Source organism: Neomonachus schauinslandi, chromosome 6 (genome assembly GCF_002201575.2).
Source record: "Neomonachus schauinslandi chromosome 6, ASM220157v2, whole genome shotgun sequence".
NCBI lineage: Eukaryota > Metazoa > Chordata > Mammalia > Carnivora > Phocidae > Neomonachus > Neomonachus schauinslandi.
In genome coordinates this window covers 35,737,262-35,744,658 of record NC_058408.1, presented here as the reverse complement: position 1 = coordinate 35,744,658, position 7,397 = coordinate 35,737,262, and the positions used below count along the sequence as shown (strand labels likewise).

Here is a 7,397-nt window from a genome sequence, read left to right as displayed (position 1 = left end):
CCCCCCCCCCCCCCCCCCCCCCCCCCCCCCCCCCCCCCCCGCCACAACCCAACACAAGCTTGAGAGAGGGTCAGAGAAAGACAGGCATGAGAGGATTGTAGGTACGGCTGAACAGACAGCCTCTGCCCTCAGGGGTTTCAGAACCTCAAGACAGTTGCCTCCTTTCCTGAGCACGGTAGAGGTAACCGCTCCCAAAAGCACACACAGACCAGTCAGGGCACACAGCAAATGCCAGCAGACCACAGCAGCACTTGGCTTTCATCCTATACAAGCATAACCCCAAAAACATCAGACCCTCACCACTACCCTGAGAAGCAGGCAGTACCTTCCCTATGGCACAAATGAGGACCGGCCTCGAAGATATTAACTAACTTGCTTCTAAGACCATGTAGCTTGAAAGTGGCAAAGCTGGGATTCACCCAAGTGCTCTTACGCACTCAGAATACTGCCTAAGATAAAAAGAGCCTTAACTCAAAGTAACAAGCAAATTAAATGGAGGAACATCTAGATCCTATACTAGGTATATTTCTGATGCTGGTACATGCAAAATAGCAGCTGAAAATGGAGGAAGTCTGGAAAGGAGGTGGAGCATCCAGTCAAGAGCATCTGGAAAGTTAATCTACATCTTGCATTCTCCAAGGGGCCAGATCGCCTGGGGTGGGGGGGCTGGTTCTTGGAGACAAGAAAACCTCACTCTATGCACAAAGCACAGGCATGCATATAGTACATAAACAGTACATCTGTGGTATTAAAATTTCATAGTAAGGAAGTCACAATTGGGAAAAATTACATTAAAAAGGCTTGGGGGGGGGCGGTGGGGGGGGCGGTGGCGCGCCTGAGTGGCTCAGTTGGTTAAGCATCTGCCTTGGGCTCAGGTCATGATCCTGGAGTCTCAGGATTGAGCCCCGCCCGCATCAGGCTCTCTGCTCAGCGGGGAGTCTGATTCTCCCTCTGACCCTCACCCCTCTTGTGCACTCACGTGCTAATAAAAATCATAAATAAATAAATAAATAAATAGGTTCAGGGAGGGAGAAGAGGGGCGATAAAGAAAAAAAGCTAGAGAGAAACTGATCTACAGGAAGCAAATGAGAACTAGCAAGAACAGAGTGAGAGGCAAAGGAGACCAATCAGATGTGGCCATGTCAGTCCTGATGCATGTGCAAGAGTCCTAAGGAAGGCAGAAGGTGAACAACTCGCTGTGCCCAGGGCACCCTCAGCTTTCCTTCTGCCCTACTTCATTCTTCCACATGTGCAGTTACAAGTATATCAAAAATCAAACACAGAGAAAGGAACATTTATAAGTGTGTAAGGTATAGAGAACAGCAAAACAGCACCCCTATACCTGCCACCAGCTTCAGAAAGACAAGACTCTATCAGTGCTTTAGAGGGTGCCGGCCATATCTCTATTAGGCCTCAATTAAACTGTCAAAGGAAAAAAAGGGGTGGGCCTGCATCTCCCCCAATTCTTCTACTTCCCATCCCAACCAGACATAACTACTATCCAGAATTTTAATAGTTATCTCATCTTTGTAAGCATACATGTAAATGTATCGTTTAGTTTTGCACAATTCTGAGCTTTATATGGGATCATATCTGATGGAATCCTCTGCAACTTGCCTTATTAGCTCAATGTTGTGATCCAAAAATTCATCCATGTTGACAATTATAGCTATGATTCATTCCTTTCCATGGAATAAATTCACTACAATTCATCCATTTCCCCATAATGGATACTTGCATTGCTTCTGGTTCTTCATATTATAAACATCACTGCAGTAAATGTCCTGACTCATGCCCTGATAGGTGAATAAGACTTTTTCCAGGGAATATATCAGAATTAGCGCTGCAGCAATGTCCACAATAGCCAAACTGTGGAAAGAGCCAAGATGTCCATCGACAGATGAATGGATAAAGAATATGTGGTGTATGTATATACACACACACACAGGAATATTATGCAGCCATCAAAAGGAATGAAATCTTGCCATTTGCAACAACATGGATGGAACCGGAGGGTATTACGCTGAGCGAAGTAAGTCAATCAGAGAAAGACATGTATCATATGACCTCACTGATATGAGGAATTCTTAATCTCAGGAAACAAACTGAGGGTTGCTGGAGTGGTGGGGGGTGGGAGGGATGGGGTGGCTGGGTGATAGACATTGGGGAGGGTATGTGCTACGGGTAGCGCTGTGAATTGTGCAAGACTGTTGAATCACAGACCTGTACCCCTGAAACAAATACATTATATGTTAAAAAAGAAGAAGAAGAAGATAGCAGGAGGGGAAGAATGAAGGGGGGGAAATCGGAGGGGGAGACGAACCATGAAAGACTATGGACTCTGAGAAACAAACTGAGGCTTCTAGAGGGGAGGGGGCAGTGGGAGGATGGGTTAGCCTGGTGATGGGTATTAAAGAGGGCACGTACTGAATGGAGCACTGGGTGTTATATGCAAACAATGAATCATGGAACACTACATCAAAAACTAATGATGTAATGTATGGTGATTAACATAACATAATAATAAAAAAAGATCACAACTGACGTGTTGATATAATTAACCATATTAGTAGATGGTTAATAAACTAATATGGTTAATTATATTAATATGTTGATGTAATCTTTACATGTTAAGCCACTGTGCATTCCTGGAATAAATCCCATTTGGTCATAATTTAAAAAAAAAAAAAAATACGCATTGCAAATATTTTCTCCTAAAAAAAAAAAGAAAGAATTAGCACTGCAGCTATGGGCTATGCACCTCTTTGTATTACAAAGAAAAATACATATTCACAAGCTCTCCGTATGAGTTCAGGTAGCCATTACTTGATACAATAAGCATTTTGTCTTTGCTCCACTGGAAAGTATGAAATGATAAGAGTTTTAAGATGCATTTGCTTGATTACTAATAAAGTTGAACATGTGTTCTAAGTTTACTGGTCATTTATGTTTCCTCTTCTGCAAATTCCTTTGCACATCTTGAGCCATTACTTATTGGGTGATTTGTCTTTTTCTTAGGAAATTTCTTTATGTATTCTAAATACTAATCCTCTGTCAGTTTGTAAATGACCTATTAAGTGACTTGTTTTTTCACTTTCTTCATTGTCTCTTTGGATCCATCCAAAGATGTACACAATTATACACTGATGATTACACATGATTATACACTGACAAGTTATTTTAATGTAGTTAAATTTATCAATTTTTTCCTTCACAATTTGTACTTTTTGTGTCTTAAGAAATCATTCTCAACCCTAACAATAACAGATAATCTCCATCACACTTTCTAAAAATGATATACTTTCTCACTGTAAGTCCTTAATCTACCTTGAAAAAGATAAGTGTGGGGATGCCCGGGTGGCTCAGTTGGTTAAGTGACTGTCTTCGGCTCAGGTCACGATCCTAGAGTCCCTGGATCGAGTCCCGCAAAGGGCTCCCTGCTCAGAAGGAAGTCTGCTTCCCCTTCTGACCCTCCCCCCTCTCATGTGCTCTCTCTCTCAAATAAATAAATAAGATCTTTAAAAAAAAAAAAAAGGGTAAGTGTGCATTTCTTTTTAACATAGCTAAACAACTCTGTCAGCACTGTTTACTGAACACTTCATCTTTTCCACACAGATCCGAAATGCTAATTCTGTCACAAAACAAGTTTCCATCTATGCACAGGTATTTTCTAAACTCCATTCTGTTCCACTGGTCTACTTGTCTACCCTGGTGCCAATACAACAATGTCCTAATTATCATATCTTTATAAGTCATAATATCTGGTAGGGTATATCCTCTGATTTTGGTATCAATTTTATACTATCTTCATAAAAGGTAGGCTCCCCCTTCTTCTCTTTTCTGAAAAAGTCTGGGAAAGATTTAAGTCATTTGTGTCTTGGATGTTTGGCAGAATTGGTATATTACTAGTGTTTTCTTTACAAATAGATTTTTGACTAGTGATTCAATTTCTTTTCACGGTGATAGCACAATGTGGTCTTTCTCTTTCTTCATGAGTCAGTTTCAGTGAGTTGTATTTTCTAGAAATGTGTCTACTTTGCCAAAGTCTTCAAGATTTTTGGTGTAAAGTTGTGCAAAATATCCTCTTACTATATTTTTTCATCAGCTTTTCCATACCTAATACTGCTTATTTGTGTACTTTCTTTTTCCTTGACCAATCTTGCCACTGATTATTTTATTAATTTCTGCTCTTATTTTTGTTGTTTCCTTCCTTTCCTTTTATTCTGTCCTAACTTAAGTTGTATGTTTAGTTCATTATTTTTCAGCCTTCCTGCTTTTTTAATATGAGTACGTAAGATTATGGTTTCCAATTAAGTACCATTCTAGCCACACCCTACAAATTTTGATATGTAACATCTTTTTCATTCATTTCTAACTATTTTCTAATTTCTAGTATGATCTCTTCTTTGACCTACAAGTTATTTAAAAATATGTTCTCTTTAATTTCTAAATGAATTAGAGTTTTCAGGTCATCTTGTGTTATTGGTTTCCAAACTTAACTGCACTGGGATTAAAGAGGGTAACCTATATAAAACACATACTTTGAAATTTTCTTGAAAATACTTTGAAATTTGTTGAAATTTATGGTTCATATATGATTAATTTTTTAAGATTTTATTTGAGACAGAGAGAGAGAGAAAACACGAGCAGGGAGAGAGGGGCAGAGGGAGAGGAAGAGCGAGAAGCAGAGTCCCCAGTGAGCAGGGAACCCAACACGGGGCTCAATCCCAGGACCCAGGGATCATGAGCTGAGCTGAAGGCAGATGCTTAAATGACTGAGCCACCCAGGCACCCCCTTCAGCTCGGGTCATGATCCTGGAGTCCCGGGATTGAGCCCCACATTGGGCTCCCTGCTCAGCGGGGAGTCTGCTTCTCCCTCTGTCCTTCACCGTGCTTGTGCTCTCTCACCCCGCTAGTGCTCTCTGGCACTCGCTCTCTCAAATAAATAAATAAAACCTTAAAAAAAAAATCTCTCCCTATAATCATATATTTATCTATCTTTATGGTACTGATCAACTTTGCATTATATATGTTAAAGCAAACAAACTTAGAATTAGAACACCCTCCCAATTATTAGTGGCCGGTCACTAATAATGCTCTTTGCCAGCCATTGATAAAACTGTACCAGGGGAGAGGAAAATCTTAGGTTTGCTTGGAACATCTTTTCCCATCCTTTTACTATCAAACTTTCCATGTCCCTCCATTTTAAGTAGATCTTGCTAAGAAGAACATCTTAGGACTCTGTTTTTATTTCTTTGTTTATTTTCCTTTATTTCTGTTTTTCTTTTATCCAGTCTGACAATCTTTTTCTGGGGGATATGTGTGGGGATTAGGTCCATTTCCATTGATTGTGATTACTGATATATTTGCATTTATCTGCCATTCCTTTTGTACTTTCTCTTTGTCCTATCTTTTCCATGTTTCATCCTTACTTTTTTTTTTAAAGATTTTATTTATTTATTTGGGAGAGAGAGAGAGAGCACACAGGCAGAGGGGAGGGGCAGAGGGAGAGGGAAAAGCAGGCTCCCCGCTGATCAGGGAGCCCAATGCAGGACTCGATCCTAGGACCCCAGAATCATGACCTGAGCTGAAGGCAGATGCTTAACCAACAGAGTCACCCAGGTGCCCTCACCCTTACTTTTTAATGACATTTCTAACAGATGAAGCTCACCATTTGTTAAGGGGTTAAAAAAGGAATAGTACTGTCTCACCATCCCTACTCTACAGAAAATGATGAATTAAAATTCAGTGGTGAAAAGCTTTCCTAAAGTTATAAAGCTAATCAGTGAGAAAGCCCAGGACCTAATACACCACCAAGTACTCTTCTGCTACACTGCATCTGACTCTTACCCACAGCAGTAGTAGTAAGACTGGACACATTTCACAGATCCTCCTCAACATTTCACCTTCTGCTCACAAAGTAAAAGTGACAGGTATTATGCTATTCATTTTACATATGGGAAAAGAGAGACATAGGGGCAAAGTCACTTACCTATGGGCAGAGAAATCTTGGTTAAACACAAAAATGTTAAATTTCTAGAAAACTTGAACTCTTAAAAAAAAACACCAAACAGAAATTTGTGGAAGAAAAGAAACCCATTAATGAGGGCTTGGGTACCTATATAATCCCTACTAGCTTAGGGATACCCCAAACATGTATTATTTATTATTGGGTTTGCTTAGAAAGTCCTAGGAAGTGTTTTAACGTATGAAGATCTGACAGCAATGATTTGACAGTAATGATTTTAGTTTTCGCCATTTTAGAAGATGGAAACCACCTGAGTACAAAAAGTAGTCAATATCATATTTAAAACAAAGAAAGTTAATGTGCCATTGGGATTTCCTATTTTCCAGGATGAGAAGTAAGCCTAAAAAGTACCAATTTTCAAGAAACAGCTAAAAAATAGCCCAAGTCAGGTTCACTTCTCTAACCACATGGCACGTCTTGTTTTCTCGGTCTCACATTCTGGTCTCTCTTGCCCAGAGGCTCCTGCTTCTTCTGGTTCTTCACATCCATGAACCTCTAAGGATCAAACATCTTTTGTGGGTTGACTTCCAAGTCAGTTTTTGGTTCTATTGTCTTTAATACATAGATTTCCAAGCAGAGACTCATTTTTTTCAAATTAGGAATCTACAGAGTCAAGAAGCATATAGCAGAGGACACTGGACAAAGCCTGGCCCCCGCACTACAGAAAGATCCTCCTGGTAGGATCTCAGATCCCTTGGTAGCTAAACACATCAAGAGGCTTTCAATCCTCCCACATGCAAAAGCAATTCTCAAACATCCCCTTTGAAGTAGCCCTTTTCTCCACTCCAGGCCAGGGTAAGAATAAAAAATACTACTGGAATTCCGATCTACAACAGCTACCGTGGCATAAATTATTTGACATTAAAATTATTCCCATTTAATGATATCATTCACTCTACTTTCTTCTGAACTTGTACAAGAAATCACAGGTCCTCGGGTGCCTGGGTGGCTCAGTTGGTTAAGCGACTGCCTTCGGCTCAGGTCATGATCCCGAAGTCCTGGGATCGAGTCCCGCATCGGGCTCCCAGCTTGGCGGGGAGCCTGCTTCTCCCTCTGACCCTATCCCCTCTCATGCTGTTTCTCTCTCTCTCTCTCTCTCTCTCAAATAAATAAATAAATAAATAAAATCTTTAAAAAAAGAAATCACAGGCATTTGTTTTAATAAGATCATTTGATTAGGTATGATCTTAAAGAGCACCATCTGTGGTTAGTTTTATTCTAAAACTTTCATATTCGATGGTTTTAAAAATAACTTGGAGGAAGCAAGTACAGGATAAGAATTATGAAACCTTTATCATAAATGCCTTACTGATCATCAGCAAGTCTTTCTCATCTTCTCCAGGCTTCCAAGGCTAATACCCGCATCTCT

At 40.1% G+C, this 7,397-nt stretch overlaps 1 protein-coding gene across 1 annotated transcript in view; it reads right to left on the bottom strand.

Annotated features, from left to right (window-relative positions):
- The window catches only part of HHAT (hedgehog acyltransferase), a 332,511-nt gene that overhangs the window by 286,030 nt on the left and 39,084 nt on the right, over positions 1 to 7,397 (bottom strand). The gene's annotated exons all lie outside the window — the stretch shown is intronic.